Source organism: Stenella coeruleoalba, assembly GCF_951394435.1.
Source record: "Stenella coeruleoalba genome assembly, chromosome: 13".
Classification (NCBI taxonomy): Eukaryota; Metazoa; Chordata; class Mammalia; order Artiodactyla; family Delphinidae; genus Stenella; species Stenella coeruleoalba.
The window spans coordinates 36526672-36544342 of NC_137159.1; the positions used below are offsets into that span (position 1 = coordinate 36526672).

The 17671-nt window shown below is 35.8% G+C and overlaps 1 protein-coding gene across 3 annotated transcripts in view; it reads left to right on the top strand.

Moving 5' to 3' along the window:
- PELI1 (pellino E3 ubiquitin protein ligase 1) overlaps positions 1-17671 on the top strand; it is a 72390-nt gene that overhangs the window by 41217 nt on the left and 13502 nt on the right. Inside the window, exon 1 of one of the 3 annotated variants that reach the window (XM_079941386.1) lies at positions 1685-2747. The exons of the other annotated variants lie outside the window; for them this stretch is intronic. The gene's annotated coding sequence lies outside the window, so the exon portion shown is untranslated. Of the gene's footprint in view, positions 1-1684; positions 2748-17671 lie in introns of those variants that run through there. 3 annotated transcript variants of the gene reach the window in all.

Consider the following 17671-nt stretch of genomic DNA (forward strand, 5'->3'; position numbering starts at 1 on the left):
AAGACAGTTGTAAAGATTGAGTTTAACAAATGTAAAGTTCTTACTAGCTACATAGTAGGTAATACAAGTTTGTTTTCTTCCTTTTCTGAAAGCTTTATTTAAAGACTTTGGACTAACTCCAGAGTAAGTTCAATCTCTACCCAGACTCTTAAGGCCCACTATATCAGGCACTTCTTTACCTTTCAGCTCCATCTCATTCAGTACATTTATCAATGCTTGCTAAATACAGTCACTAAGCTTACAGAAGGTTACATGGTCCCTGATTTCCAGGCTTACTGTTTATTGGTCTCCTAACCAAACCCTTCACTCCTGGGAACCTACCCTTTCCTGAGCACACAATACATTTTTTCCGCTTGCCTTTTTTAATCTTGATGCAAGTTGTTTCTCCCACCTGAACTGCCATTTCCCCACTTACCAGAATCTAGACTGTCTCCCAAGGCCCAGCTCAAATACCCCTCTTTCTATGAAGCTTTCCCTGGGTCCTCTTACACCAAAGTGGTAACACTTTTCTTTGAAGTCTTACCTTATCTATTGTCTTTTGTTTTAATTGGGTACCTGTCCTTTACTGATTTGGGTTAGTCTGACTGATTTACACCTTTGTTTTCATAACTATAAGTAAATGAGAGGTAGTGTAGGGAATCATACCTTTTGCATTAGTTTGAATACTATTGCTTCTGGCATTGTAGTGAATGCTCAATAATATGTTGGATTAGTAATTGCATTATTAGACTCTAGATGTGACTCTAGATGTGAAAGTAAGGAGACCACAGGCCTCAGTTTGAAAATTACTCAAACATCTAAGTTGATTAAAGTGCAAGGAAGCCCATAATTGCTGTTGTTAGTAGAAGAAATCATCAATAAGCATTTAATGGAATCTAGAATATTGAGAGAAGGGTGACTCTTCATAATCCTGTTGTAGAGATATACCATCATCTGGTAACCTAGATATTAATTTTCTAACTGTTTTCAGCTATTTAGCCAAATAAGACTATAAGCTGTTTAATACTTTAAATATTTAAATAATACTTCCCTGTATAGTAAATTGGTAAACGTTAAGTGTTTTCCTGAGTTGTGTGAGCCATTCTAGTAAATTATGGAGCATGAAGAGGTAGTCATGGGAACTCACAATTTATAGCAGAATTAAGGGTTGCCTGGGATTTGCAGCTGGCGTCTGAAATGGGGCCCTTCTGTAGGACTGAGTCCTTTAACTTGTGGGATCTGAGCTTATTCCAGGTAGTGTCAGAATTAAATTGAATTCTTGGACACCCAGTTGGTGTCAGAGAATTGATGAGTTGGTTGGTGTTAGAGGAAACACCCGTCACTCGAACTCGCTGAAGGTGATGTAAGATGTCAGCAAAACCAAACCAAAAAAAAAAAGCCAAAAAACCTGTGTCTACAATTAAAGGTAGATTGAAACAGAATGTGAAATTAGAAATTCCAAGCCTAATTGTGAATTTTGAGATTTCTGGTACAAAAAGCAGGTGGTTTGGGAAAGTCTTCAGCTCTGTTTGTGAAAACTTGTATATCTTGTAGAACGTTCAAATGATTGTTTCCCTCAGTTTCTGTGGTTCAGGAAATAGCAAGTTCAAGAGCAGTATTTGAATTCCAGGTACATGCCAGCTTCCAGTGATCTTGAGTTTATGGCAGGTTTTTTTGTTTTTTTTAATGTGGTAATGCTTTCTTTCTCTCTTTGTCATTATAATAGCTTCATTAAGATGTAATTTATATACCATATGGTTTAACCAACGTAAAATATATACTTCAGTGGTTTTTAGTATAGTCATGGAGTTGTGCAACCATCATCACAGTCAATTTTGGAACATTTTCATCACCTGAAAAAGAAACCCCATAGCATTTAGCCATCACCCCTTCCCAGCCACACCCCCATCCCAGCCCTAGGCAACCACTAATCATACTTTTTGTCTCTGGATTTGACTACTCTGGACATTTCAAATAAATGAAATTGTAATATGTAATCCTTTGTGGTTGCCTTCTTTCTCTTAGCATAATGTTTTAAAAGTTCATCCATGTTGTAGCATGTATTAGTATATTATTCCTTTTTATTGCCAAATAACATTCAGTTGTATGGATGTACCACGTTTTATTTATCCATTCATCAGTTGTTGGACATTTGGGTTGTTTCTATTTCTTGGCTATTAAGAATAATCCTACTATGAACATTCATGCAGAAGTCTTTGGACATATGTTTTCATTTCTCTTGAATATATACCTAGGAATGGAATTCCTGGGTCATATGATAACCTTGTGTTTAATCTCTTGAGGAATTGCCAGACTGTTTTCCAAAGTGACTGCACTTTTTACTTTCCTACCAGCAGTGATTTTGATTTTGAATTTTCCACATCCTTGACAATATTTCTTTTATGGATGATAGCCATCCTAGTGGGTGTGAAATGGTATCTCATTATGGTTTTGATTTACCTTTCCCTAATGGCTATTGATGTTGAGCATTTTTTTTTTCCTGTAGTCATTGGTCATTTGTATGTCTTTGGAGAAGTCTTTTTTCAGATTCCCTTACCGAATTTTAGTTAGATTATTTATATTTTTATTATTTAATTACGAGAGTTCTTTATATATCTGTACCTGGATATAGATATATACCATTCTGTGGGTTATCTAATGCAGTGCTTTTGATATCTAGATTTCTTTGGTTTGTTTAGGGAGACTTCCAGGTTAGCAAAGCCGACAAAGCGGGAGTGTGACCAGTTCGGGGAGGCATGACCCATCTGGTGAGCAAAAAGAAAGAAATCTCCATGGTATGCACATCATCAAACTTTTATTTGTCTAATTTTCGCTTTTTCTTTATGGTATAAAGTAACAACACACAGCAAAGAATAGAGCTAAAGGTAAATACTTGGCCATCTCATGTGATAATACTATGGTACAAGGTGTGAGTTACTTGTTAGCTGCCTGCTCTGTTCTTTAGTGTTTGTAGTATTGCCTCCAAAACTAATGAAACAACCTAACAGAAGTCAAAAGATCTATTAGCTGGTCCCACTACTTAGTCCTATGACTTAATCAAATACCTTACCCTCTCTGGCTGTAGATTTTCCTCATCTATAAAATGAGGGAATTGAAAATTGAGTAAGCTGAGAGGATATTCGTTAGGGTTCTTTCCAGCTTTAATAAGTGGTTATATGATACAGTAATACCAGTGACGTTTTTCTTCTTCTTCCTTCCCCTAAACAAGGAAGACATGCCTTGTTGAAAAATCTTAGGCCCCAAATACCTTTTCCTCAAAACGATGAGAGTTAGATGCATTTGGCAAGTAAAAAACTGTAGATATTCAGTAAACGCTTATTGGGGAATAGCCAAGGCCATCTATGTGAATTTGCCTTATGGGTTAGAGGAACATGACATAGCTGTCACCGGTGAGGTGGAACTAAAGGATGAAATAATTTATAAGCCTGCTGTGGGTGTGGCTAGAGGTAAAGGGACTATAGGAGGAATGAGTCCTTGATTGCATCCTCAGAAGTATTCAGAGATCATTAGGGGAGAAGCAAGCTCTCAGAGGTCAGTTGTGTCCAAAGGTAAAATCAAAACCTAAACTACAACACATAAGAAAAATAGGACATGAGAAAAGAATCTGAAAAAGGCATAGAAATTGTGAGGTAAGTATACTTTGTTTTGTTTAGTTTTCTTCTGGATTGATTTTTTAAAGTTTTCAGGGTAATGAAAGTTCTTTGTTGGTCTCTGAGCCCAACTGAGATAAGTGCCAGAAGTTCAGATATTGTAGGTGAGGACAAGGAAGTTTGACACCTGTAAGCCAAGGCAGATATGGAAGAAGAGTGGGGGAAAGGTCATTGAGATTAAGGTCCATCTGCCAGAGTTTGGTAACTTTGATTCCTACCAGCCAACAAAGCTACTTAATGTTTTATTTTTGTATTTGACTGGCTTCCATGATGTTATTTAATCAGACATCATTGTAAATAAATCGCATGTGAAAAGAAAAAAAAAACAGGTAACTAGTCAATTCAAATTGGGAAAGAAAAACTTAAAAATTTAATTCTAGCCCTTTTCCCTTATGAATATGGGTCTTTGTCCCATTTAAAAATTGCTCATCATACTCACTTAGTAAATAGGGAGGTTTTGTCCTTAATGTCTTCTTAGAGCGCTTTAAGAAAAATATATTCCTTCAGGAGATTATTTGGTATAAACACAGAGCTTGAAATATGTAAGGAATTTTTATACTCTTAATGCTCTACTTTTAATCATTAAGGTAAGTCATTATGACAGTATATGAGCTATTGATATATTGACTGCCTTAGGAGTTGAGCAAGAAATACAGTCCCAAAATTGAGGTCAATATATTGGTCTAAAGAATGGCAGGTCCTCAGGTTTTGTTGTGGAATCAAGTTTAAGGCATAGTCAATAACAACTACATTCTGTTTAGTATAAGTATTGGACCTGTCATGTCCGGCTACTTGAGCAGTCTCATCAGCCTAGAAGCACATGACATGGCAGGATCATCAAATAGCAAAATGTTAGAATATGCCCAGATCATTTTTACAAATAGGTTTCCTGAACTGAACATGTATCTACATTGGACAAAAGCAGACTACCTGAGCAGATTTACTTTACAGTAACCTAAGTGGGCCTGCTGCCAGCAGAATGAGCAAAAGAAACAGTATGCAGATTTACACAAGAATAGCTTCAGGGGATGTGACACAGTTATGGAATGCTGGGTAGCAACAGAAGTAGACTTGTAGCTATAAGCTAGAAGAGGGTTCATTTTGTGACAAGATATTATTAGACCTAGGGCTACCAAAAGTATTTTTGTGTAAGAGCATACGCCCCCTAGACTCAAGCTGAACAACAGTTTAGTGGGTGAGGAGTATAGATGGTTTGCATATGCAGCTTATTGAACAGGTATGGAGCAGAATTTGCTCTTGTGACTTAATTTAGCATGCTTAAAAAAACTTAAATGTAATTAAGCACAAAACAGGTTCGTCTTTGTGTAGAACCCTTCACCATAAGGAAACACATTTCTTAAGAAAAGGTACAGGGGAATTAGGAGAAGCAGGCAGTAACTCCTCAAATGAAGCTTATGAGTAGGATGATCTAAAAGCAGCTTAAGTCAGTAAGTCAGGTGCCTTCAGTAGCTATTTGGTGAAACTTGTACTATCCCAACTCCCTCTGGATACTGCTATCATTTCTCCATGTTTATGAACACCCAGTGAATCTATTTTAAAGTATAAAGCTGGAAATAGACAAGCATGATCAATTAAAAATATAATTGAATGTTCACCTGTTCTTATGCCTGGGATAATGTAGTTTTTTATAACAAGACCAAAAAAATCTGCTTCATTTGATAGTTCTAAAAGGGTACTCTTTCTTTACATATGAGTGGTATTGATTCTTCAGTTTTTTTTAAATGGAGTGTTTCTTTCTTAACAGATGGAGTATTATACTAAATCTGTTAAAATAGACTATTACTCTTATCATGAAAACATAGTTCAGTATCTTAGTTATATTTCCAACATTTTTAGAGAGCATTTATGTAGTTAATTCAGTCAGCCTTTTAAGAAATAGAATACTCCCTTTTGAGGTACCTTATTCCATAACTTGAAATTCAGCCAGTGTTAAAAATTGTTCCCTGCTTTCCTCTTACTTCCGTTTCTTCCCTTTTGGGACGCAGACTTCCTTAGGGAGGAGGGAGGAGAAGTGAATTCTCAATTCAGCCAATAGAATCTAAAATTATATAGTGTTTACCTATTTTGCATAACACAGGCCCACCCACATATATTATGAAGGTGCTTAAGTGAAAACACTGAGCAGACTGCTATTCTGTGTGTGATTCCAAGTGTAATTGGAAGGTGCTTTAGTACTATCTGGATTTTATCCTCTGGTGAGAAGGTTGTTTATCTAACTTGTGATAATAGCAATGGAATAAAGAGGTAGGTGTTCTGTGGCTTAATTTTAAGTGTCACATTGTCAGTGCTTGGGTTAGGGGTAGGGTTGTAAAAGGAATGATTTGAATTATCAGATGGTTTATATTTAATTTTTTCACATTTTTTTCACATTCAGTTTTAGAAGTATGTTATGTATAAATTATATTTCCTTCCCTCTTAGCAAAAGGGTTGAATAAATCTCAGGCTCCAAGGATTTTGTGTTTTTTGGGAGGTTTAGACTATTAATCTTAACCTCTTATTAGTCTTTAAGAAAGCATAAGGCAAATAACTACAGGGGTTTATTGCCTTTTGACTGTTGGTCAGCAGAAAACTGAAAACTCTTCATTTGCAGTATTTTTCCAATCCAAGCTACAGTATTTAGTTTTTAACATGCTTTGGAACTCAGTGTTGTCCATTGTTTTCTTTTGAATTATTACATTTGAGAATTACGTCGCCCTCTGAAGGAAATCGTTTGGTAGCCAGAATGATGGTGCTGTCATTGTACTTTGGTTAGCTGTTGACAGTTTATTCAGAATCTAGTTTTTTGACCATAAATCTCCTGAGGTCCTCTCAAAGAGATCTAGGCCTTTGAGATAACTACAGTTTACTATTTAAACATTTTTATAATGTAGGGAAAATTTATAAAGAATTTATGGAAATATTGAGAGTCTTGCTTTATAAGAATTTTAGGTAATGTCTCTACCTGAATGTTTTGTTGTTCTTCTCTGATGTGGTAGGAAGAGATTTAATAATTTTAGATCTGATGATTGATTGGGGGGGGCGCGGCGAGTAAGGCTCTTTCTGCTAGAAGATGAACAGTTATAAGTTCCCAGCAGTGTTCTTTTCTGAAGCATTTTATTTTCATTAAAAGAAAAGGTATAACTAAGATTTTTAAAATCGAAAATTCATGAAAAAACTGAACGTTTGCTAGAATACTGACATGCTGCCCAGTAATATGTGTTCATTTTTTTTTATCAAATATTCTAATCTATTCGTGAGGGGGAAGTATTCATTCTTTTGTGTATGTATACAAGTCAGCAACAATAGAAAAGTTGCAAATTAGGAGGAAAATTTGATCGTAAATTACCTAATCCGGGTATTTGTAATGTGATACTGTAACAATAATCAGAGTGGAAAGAGGAAATTTATAGAAATATCCAAGCTATATGTATGTATTATTTTCCTGATAAAGAGTTAAATAGGAATACCATACTGAGTGATTTAAAATATTCACTCCGCTAAAAAATAGATGTTCTTAGCCTCCCACACACAATGTCTCTAAATTACTGCTATAAAAATTTATGGGGAAAACATTATGATTTGGTCAAAGAAAGATCAGCTGCTGTTACTTTTGAGAACTTTTCATGAATCAAAGAAAAATTAAAGCTCATAACATGAAACTTTTGTTCATTAGTGAGATTATAATAGTTGTCATTTTTTAACAATGACTTCTCTCTATGGGTGGCTGATTTTACTGTTAGAAAAAATACTGGAGATTCATTTGTAATTTGAATTTTCAACTACATTTTTCTTTTCCTACTCCTTTTTAATAGAGCTTATAATGGAATTGTGAAGCTATAAAAGAGTTGAAGTTAACTTCCCTGTAAGAGCAAGAAATACATATACTAAATCTTATTTGATTTAGATGTAGTTTTTTCCACTATTGAGAATCAGTCACTTGTATAGCATTCAACCTTGAAACTAATTGCAATGATCTTTGAGGCTTTTGATTATATTTCAAGGTCTGTTATATATTATGAGCAGTAGAAAATTAGAACTTTCTACATGGTATCAAAGTTACCTACAAAGAACAGATTATAAACATTTGTTTAGATATTCAGAAATGAAGGTGCATCTCTGAGGAGATAGTTAAATATTAAGTGATGAGGCAGCATCACCATAAGTTAACAGTTATTATCAAGACCAACTTTGTATGCCTAACTTAAATACATTTAACAAATACTTGATTTTTTTTTTTTTTTTTTTTTTTTTTGCGATACACGGGCCTCTCACTGTTGTGGCCCCTCCCTCTGCGGAGCACAGGCTCTGGACACGCAGGCCCAGCGGCCATGGCTCACGGGCCTAGCCGCTCCGCGGCATGCGGGATCCTCCCAGACCGGGGCACGAACCCGTGTCCCTTGCATCGGCAGGTGGACTCTCAACCACTGCGCCACCAGGGAAGCCCCTGATTTTTTTTATTTTAACATGGCATTAGAACCTTGAAAATCACTGGTTCAACTCTCACAGTTTTAATAATTTTAAGAGACTCAAAATTCTGTGACTTGGATATTTTGTGAGTGAATCAAGCAGATGACCCAACATACAAATCTCCGTGCAGCTTTGTTGTTCGCATTCAGTTCTAGTGACAAATCATATGAGGTGTGGAAAATATTGCCCCCAGTTTTTAGATGGAAGATTATGTGTTACAGGACTGGTTTGTAGGTTTGAGAATTCGTGAAGGACCATTGATAGAGCCCTTATGACTGTCAAGGGCCAGAGTTCTCAGGGTTGGCCCTAGGCAATCATAGCTTAGTCCTTCACAAGTCTCTCTTTAGTTTGAAGAACGCAGTATCATAATGAAATAATTAGTGAATAATTCAGGAAAGTATTTGACTTTTTATTTCTTGAAAATAAAATTTTCAAAATTTTATTTTAAATGAAATCTGTCAAAATTACCCAGGGCTGATGCTTCCCAACTCTTCTTTCTTCCAGCTCCCCCTTCTGTTCCCTTTTATATACTCTTTAAGACCAGGATTAATGTGTGTAGGTGGCTAGAACTCAAATTCAAATACTGTTAGAGGTTTCAGTGTAGAGCATTAATTCAGAAGCTATGATATAATTCCATATACAAAGTGTTTTCTAATGATGCCACCTAGAGCATTCAATAGTAAATTGCCCTTATATCTTACCTTTTTAGAAAAGAAAAACCTGTGAAGCATGATTCTGCCAAATTCAGATCAGTATGCATCACTTTTGTTCAGGTATCACTCAGTCCAATGAGTGGCCACACTTGTGTAGTAACAACTTTCTTCACCAAAGAGGCTGTGGATGGGGCAGTTTCATATCAGAGAAAGAACATGAGACCAGACACTGACTTGACAGGGACAGCATAAATGGAAATCTTGAACCTTTAGGTTGTGAGAGGGCTGAAAGGAAGCAAACTTTGAATCATGAATGCATTTTTTTAATTAAATTTTTTGTTTTTAAATTTTTATTAAATTTGGAGGGCTATTTTGTTTTCTATTTTTATTATCTTTTTGTTTTTAATTTTTATTTTGAAATAATTTTAGCCTTACAGAAAAATTGGAAAAATAATGCAGTGAGTTTACATATACCCTTTACTCAGCTTCCTCTAATGTTGACAATCTATATAACCAGAGTATATTTATCAAAACCAGGAAATTAATATTGGTACAATATTGTTCACTAAACGATAGGACATATTCAAATGCCAGTTTTCCACTAATGTCCTTTTTCTGTTCCAGGATCCAATTCCTGATTCCATATCCCATGTTGTTGCATCTCCTTAATCTCCAATCTGGGACTTTCTTAGTCTTCCCTTGTTTTTCATGACCTTGGCACTTTGAGTACTGATAGTTATTTTGTAGAATGTCTGTTAATTTGGATTCGTCTCATGTGTTCTCCTGATTAGATCCAGGTTATACAATTTTTGGCAGCATAACCACCGAAGTGATGTGGCTTTAGTGCATCATAATCGGGGAATACATGCTATCAAAATGTTTTATTACAGATAATGTTAACCTTGATCAGTTAGTTAAGATGGTGTCTCCCAGGTTGCTCCCACTGTGAAGTTACTATTTTCTCCTTTATAATTAATAGGTACCTTGGGGTAGGTACTTTGAGGCTATTGTTGTTGCCTTTTTAAAATGCGTGTAATTTGGTCAGTGTTTTAATAAAAATAAGGACTAGAGAAAACCCAGATTATTCTAGAGTAACCTAACTGTCCAAAAATAATCATTGCACAGTACTTTTTGTGGAACATGGACTCCATATTCCATTTTTAATTTCATAGGTTGGTATAGATTTAAAGTGGTTGAGAAAAATCCATTTTATTCATTTTTTTCAAATTTAAATTTTATCCAAGGGACTTTTAAACTCAGCTTTAAAATTGAATTACTAAGAAAATTTAAATAGTCAATATTATAGAAGTTTATCCCATATTAGGACTGTAGTATTTATGTAAACTCTCACTCTTTAATACATTATAGTAGGAAAAGAGTTGGGGGATTTTCTTGTTTGTTGTTTAGTTTCCCAATGTAGTTCTTTCCTCCCCACCCCCCATGAACTTTTCATTTAATTTTATTTAATTTTATTTATTTGGTTGCACTGGGTCTTAGCTGCAACAAGCGGGCTCCTTAGTTGTGGCATGCGAACTCTTAGTTGTGGCATGCCTGTAGGGTCTAGTTCCCTGACCAGGGATCGAACCCAGGCCCCCTGCATTTGGAGCGTGGAGTCTTAACCACTGCCCTTTTTTTTTTTTTTTAACTTTTCATTTGAAACTCAGTTGTTTCAGCAGTTCCAGAGTACTAGCTAGAGTTTGAGTTGTAACCTTGGTTTTCTTATCTATTAAACAAGGAATATAATAGTTCCTACCTCATAAGGTTGTTCTGGGATTAAATCAGTTGATACATGTAAAGTATTTAGAACAGTGCTTGGCACAGAGACAAAACCCAGGAAGTGTTGGACACTATGAGAAAAGGGTAGCACAAGCATGAGTTGCCTGCCAGTGTTGGATGCTGACTTTAGAAAACTATAGAATTTCCAATGAGTATATTTTATCAGATGTTTTATGTTCCAAGTAGCTATCTAATCCCACTGAATTGGCTGCATTCTGCAGAATTTTCTTTGAGACTTTAGTGGTTAAATCTAGGGGAATTTCTAGTCTTGCTTTCTGAGAAGTATATTATCATTTTAGGAACTTCGGTAGTCTAAAAGAGTTAAATACAGGCCAAGCATGGGCAGAGACAGTAAAAATGTTTGAGTCCTTAGTTGTGTCTTTTAAAACACATTTTCTAGACGTGGGGAATTAAGTGATCATTTTGGAGTGGGGTGGCAAGGTTGTATTTAAACCCCCTTCCCCAGTCAGGAATACTGCCCTGCGGTTTTCTCTTGGCTGTCACTTTTCTGGGAGTGCATGAAGGCTTCTGTCCATAGGCTATCTGGACTCTCTTCTAATACATGTTTTTTTCTTCCTGGTGGTGCCAGGAATTTGTCTTAGTGTAATACCCTGCTTTTCCCCTTGGGTTCCTTTCTCCCCTCCTCATTTTTAAAATAAGCGTGCAAAGTCCACTATTTACTGATGTTTTTATTGTTGGTCACTACCAGGAAACAGGGTTGACAAATACAATGAGCATTGAGGAAGTGACAAAGTTTCAAATCTCAAAAAGCCCTAGTCATAATTGCATAGTTGTGACTAGTGTATGCTGGAGTGCAGCTTGTCTAGAGTTTATTATACTTTTTAGTCTCTCTCCTAAATGGCCCCATAATAGGGTCTCTTGCTCTTATTTAGGAGTCAGCCCCACCCAACCTTGTTTGGGGTGTGATTAGTGGTATCAAAAAACCTGGACTACTTAACTTCTAGGAGTGTCAGTCTTCCCATTTATCAAATGGGGATAAATGATTATACTTGATATAGTTGTGATAGAAATTAAATGAGTTAAATAATGTATGTTTAATTAATATATGGGTTTCAGCTAGCTCTGCCAAATATTACCTGTGTGGCCTTGAACCAGTCATTGGCCCTTCTGACTGACAACTTCTGTTCCCTGTCTGGAAAATGGAGTTAGTAAGACTTTCCTACCTAATTCACATGGCTATTGTGAAGGTCAGATAAAATAATCTTATGAGAAAGCACTTTGCTAATTAACATTCTGTGCAAGTACAAAATAGACCTTAATCTAAGTTTGATTCAAATTGATACGCCTTTTGATTTAAAAGCATTCCCCTGTGCTTTCCAAAGCCTACTTCTAGTTTCTCTAGGTATGGGTCTCCTAGGTCAAGAAGGTATTTCCTTATCTGGCCTCCACAGATTAGCCTTTCTCTAAATGTCAGGCTACCCAGCACTGGCATTATAGCTACTTCTTTGGCCACCCCAACTCCAGTCCCTTCAACCACTTGAGAGAGGTTGCTACAATACTAAAATATTTTAAATGCACAGAAATATTAATAATTAATCACCATCAAGGTAAGATGATAGTTCTCCCATTCTCACTCCCAGCCACTCTTTTCAAGTCTAATAAAATACTGAAACTGCAGCTTCACAGCCATTGCCTTCACTATCACAAGGCTTAGTAATAACCTTTTAAGACATCAGTATGATTTTGGTAGTAAGCAAATGTTTATTAAATACCTTGATATGTACCAAGCATTATACCAAAAGTATGGGAAATTCCCCTCTGAAAAAAAAATTGTTATCCTGTTTGTTCTCAGTGGCTCTGAGGGTGAAGAAGAATGGAGAGGAAGTTAGAGGATGGAGTGTGGGAAGGTGAGACATTTTTGATCATTACAACTTAGGGGTGCTGCTGAACTTCTTAAAATGCACAGGCCGGCCCCCTGCCCCCATGTCAAAATGTCAGTAGTGCCAAGGCTGAGAAACCCTAGCTTAGAGGAACAAATACTATCTGTGGGAAAGATGTTCATTGCTTTCCCATCAGGATGAAAATACGTTATCCCTGTAGCTGATAGAATATCAGCATGTCATTTGGCCACCTTAAAAGGGGAGGCTGGGAGTTTGTCCAGGGGATGCCCTGTATCCTGAGAAGGGGAACATGGCCTTCACTTCCTTCAGTGCTATACTCAGAAGCCAGAAGACACCGACAGAAAGTAAAGTAGTAACCTCATACTCCTACAGCTGACACCATTATTTCTCCTATCCCTCCTCTCCTTTTATGGAAAAATGCTGCTTATTAATCCTGCTGGTTGTGAAAGAAGGAAGAAGGTGATTAATTTTTCACTCTTATCAAGCAGCTGCTATAAGTTTACCTCCCTCCAATCATCAGCTAAATTGGTTTCATAAAACGGCTCTACCACAAATATAAGAAAACAGTTCCTTCTGTTTGAGTCATCCTTTTGAAATCAACCACAGGAGAACTCTAGTGTAGATGGAAATCTGTTTCATCAGAGATAATATATGCAATCCACGTTGTATTTTTCACCATAAAGAAGCTTTATAACATTTTCATGTTTTAAAACATTTTCTTTTTTTCCCCAGCACCCCTTATGCCTACTCACTTGCCCGCCAAAATAGGAGTGTTCAAAAAATTATGTAAACATCTTCCTAAGATCTGTTTTGTCCCTTGCTTAGTGTTTGTTTTGCTTCTTTTTATTTTTCAGGACAGGAATCTTGTACTTGTGTTTAGTATTTAGTAAGCAAGCAAAAAGGCTGTGTGCAATGTAAAAAAAAAAAAAAAGAAAAGTGTTATGTTGAGGGAGCAATTTGGACAAAGATTGGTTTCCCAGATTTCCTTCTTAAGGTAAAACTGACGATTATGTATTATGGAGAGTCTTTGCTTTGCAAAGACTTGATAAGAAAACAATTGTATTTCACTGGCCTTTAAAGAACAAATGATTAGAATGTTGTATCAGTCAAATTAATGAGACTATTTCTAAGAAATATATTTTTTATGGCTAATTATTCGTATTTTCCTTGCCCACACAAAAAACAACACTATTCCAGAATATATTTCTTTAAAAAATTTGTTTAACTTGGGAAGGTCCCTGCTGATGAGAACAGCATGCTTAGTTTTCAAGCATCAAGCAGAGCTTCAAAGTAATAGATATTATAGAAAACAGCCTTATTAATATCTTAGCAAGGTTTTCTTTATCATTTTTTTCAAGTCTCATGTAGAATTAATGGTGCTATTTCATATTCTTTTGGCTAGATCACCTTGGGGTAGGACTGAATATATGGGGTCAGACCAACTAACTTAATACCAACAGGTGGGGCCTGTGATTGAGGCATTAGAATATAAATACTTTATGTGCATACCCATTTCATGTTCTCAGGAGCATGACTTAAGGAATTGATTTTGAAGAATTCTGTATATTATTCAGATTTCAAAACACAGAGATTATATAAAGAGTGATGCAAGAGCACTATCTAGCTGCTGGGCTTTAGGATTATACATAACCAGTACTACTAAAGTATTTTATTACAGATTTTAGATTATTAGATACAGAAATAGAAGCCAAGTTTGTGTTCCTGTGATTGAAATTTTGATATCACTGATAAAATATACCAAATCAGACCTTCTAAGGGACCTAACCAGAGTAAGAATAATTGGGAATATGTTATTTTTCTTGGCTCATTTGGCCAGCAGTTCTAGAAAGTATAGAATGGTGAGTATACGCCAGCCCTACTCTACTAATTCCTTGTCAAAGCTAAAATTTGTTCCTTTTTCTATAGAGGCAATAGGACTAAATCTATAGTGCCATGTGCACATTACTTGTAAATTCTTATGTTAGGACCAGATGGTCTCTTATATATTTCCACCTCCAAAATTATCTTCATTATACTTTAGTCCCTTCATCTTTAGAGTTGAGGAAACAGATTACTTTGTTCAAAGAGAGAGCTAGAACTGGAACATAGGCTAATACTTGCTAGCCATGCTTTAAACTAATATCAGCCAAATATGGACATTCATGTATCATTTTCAGATTTTTGCCATATATGTGTACTTACTAATCCTATTAATACTATTGAAATTGACTTCTTTAAATAAGTTCTTTTTAAGGAAATGTTTTGCTACTATAAATGAAAACCCCCCACTTCCTAAAAATAGAAAGTAACTCTAAAAAAGAATCTGAATCAAGACAAAGCAGTGTTATTAAAACTTAATTTAAATTTTCAATTTAATTAATTCTTGTTATTAAAATTTTAATTCTTGCTGTTCTTGGTCAGAAGTGTGTCAAAGCAATGTTTTCATGTTTGACAGCAGTACCTTAATTGTCTAAGAAGACCACATTTAAAACCTCTAGTTAAGCTTCTGCTTAGCTTTTTAAAATGGAATCCTTCTTTAGGGGAGAAAAGATATGGATACATGTTCATATATTAAAATATGATGCAGTGTAGATTAGATGGTCTTGTGATATGGAACTAAATTGTTCTTTAGTTAATTTTTCTTAAAACTTTTACATTTTTACATTGAAGGATTTAGTTAGCTTCACATCAGTTTCTTTTTCTAAATGGGGTATTTGATCAGTATAGTTTATTTTACATAAGTGAACATTTCTGCACAAACCTAATGTCTCATAATTATGGTACTATACCTATATATTGATTTCTGTAAACTTCGAACAATTTAATATATTAAAATCTGGTCATCAAAAGCAAATTCATCTGGGGAGATGAGAAGATTTTATAGCATATTTGAAGGAAATGTTTTTCTTAAAGTAATTCTTTACAAATGTGTCATTTCTTTAATTTAGTAAGCAATTTCAAAATTTACCAACAAAAAAGTTAGTGTGTTTGTCTGGATTGCTGGTCTAAATGTGTATGTCAGTTACAAGGGAATAAAAGGGCATCAAAAAAGCTAAGCCTGTTTTTTACTTGTTCTTACTCATTGGGCTACAAATATTCTTTCTTTCTTTTTTTTTTTCGCGGTACCTGGGCCTCTTACTGTTGTGGCCTTTCCCGTTGCGGAGCACAGGCTCTGGACGCGCAGGCTCAGCGGCCATGGCTCACGGGCCCAGCCGCTCCGCGGCATGTGGGATCTTCCCGGACCGGGGCACGAACCTGTATCCCCTGCATTGGCAGGCGGACTCTCAACCACTGCGCCACTGGGGAAGCCCAAGGGCTGCAAATATTCTGTGTTGCCTTCTCTCCAGAAGTGTTGCTGTACAAGCATATTTTACTGTAATGTAGAAAAAGGCAAGTAGGCATTTTTCATTCATGAGTTGCTTATGAAACCAATTAGTGGAAGGATAAAACCAAGAGACTTTCATGGGTTAGCTAGAAAAGTTTTCTTGTGAAACCTTCATAACAGGGCTATCAGGATGACCAGGGAGAGAATGGATACAGGAAGTACCTGGTCCCATTAAACTTCTGATAAAATAGACATCATAGTATTGTGGGGATTATTTATTGTAGTGACTTTTCTGGCTTATCAGAAGTGCTAGTCTTTTGTTTTTCATACATGTGTCAAATTTATATTTTTAATTAAACTTTTTATTTTGAGGTAATTGTAGATTCACATGCAGTTGTAAGAAAGAGAGAGAGATCCTTTGTACCCTTTACACAGTTCCCACCAATGGTAATAGTTGCAAAACTATATAGTACAATATCACAGCCAGAATATTGACATTGATAAGGATACAGATACATTTCCATCACCACTGTGGTTCTTTCCTGTTGCCTTTTTGTAGCCACGCCCACTTCCCTCCTACTCCCCCCGTCCTTAACCTGTGGCAACCACTTACCTGTTTTCTGTTTCCATAATTTTGTCATTTCAAGAATATTATATAAATGGAATCATATGTAACCTTTTGAGCTTAGATTTTTATACTCAGCATAATTCTCTAGAGAGTTGTCCATGTTGTTTCATATACCAATAGTTTGTTCCTTTTTCTTGCTGAGTACTATTCCATAGTATGGGTGTACCACAGTTTAATCATCCACTCAGTAAAGAACATCTGGGTTGATTCCAGTTTTTGGCTGTTACAAACAAAGCTGCTATAAACATTTATGTACAAGTTTTGTGTGAACATAAGCCTTGATTTCTTTGCAAGAAACGCCCAGGAGTACAATATATGTATTACCTTAAATAATTGGCTTAAATATTTCCTTTACATACATTTGGAACTACATAGGACAGTTAAAATTTTTGCTTTGACCGTCAGACCTAATACAGAAAATTCAAGAAAAGGAAAGCTTATTTACCCATATTTTTACTACCATGTTCTTTCTCTTTTCTGATGTTCCAAGTTTTTTTTCTTATTTATCTTCTGTCTAGAGAATTCCCTCTAGCCATTCTATTAGAGTAGATCTGCTGGTGACAAATTCTCTTAATTTCCCCTCATCTGAGAATGTCGTGATTTCCCCTCCATTTTTGTTGGGTGTAGGAATCTGGTTGATAGGTATTTCCCTTCAGCACTTGAAAAGGGCCACTTCTTCTGGCCTGTATAGTTTCTGGTGAAAAATTAATTGTCATTCTAATTGTTTTTCCCCCATAGGTAGGGTGTAGTTTTTCTCTGACTGCTTTTAAGAAAATTTCTTTGCCTTTAGTTTTCAAAAGTTTAATTATGATGTGTCTTGGCATAGATTTCTTTAGTTCTATCCTGTGTGGGGTTTGTTCAGCTTCCTGAATCTGTGGTTTTGTTTCTCTTCAGATTTGATGAGTTTCAGTCATTATTTTTTAGTACTTTTTCAGCTCCACTCTTTCTCCTTTCATTCTGGACTCTGGTGATAAAAATATTAGATCTTTTGCTGTAGCCCCACAGGTCCATGAGGCTCTGTTTTTTTCTTGTTTTTTGTTTTCCAGTCTATTTTTCTCTCTGTTGTTCACACTGGGTACTTTCTGTCTTCCAGTTCACTGATCCTTTACTACATTCCTTCCATTCTGGGCTGAGCCCATCCAGTGAGCTTTATATATCTTCTGTTTCTTTGCAGAGACTTTCTATTTTTTTTGTTTGTTTGTTTGTCTATCCCAAGCTTGTTTGTAATTGATTACTGAAGCATTTTTATCATGACTGATTTAAAATCTTTGTTAGATAATTCTCACATCTGTGTCATCTAAGTTTTGGCA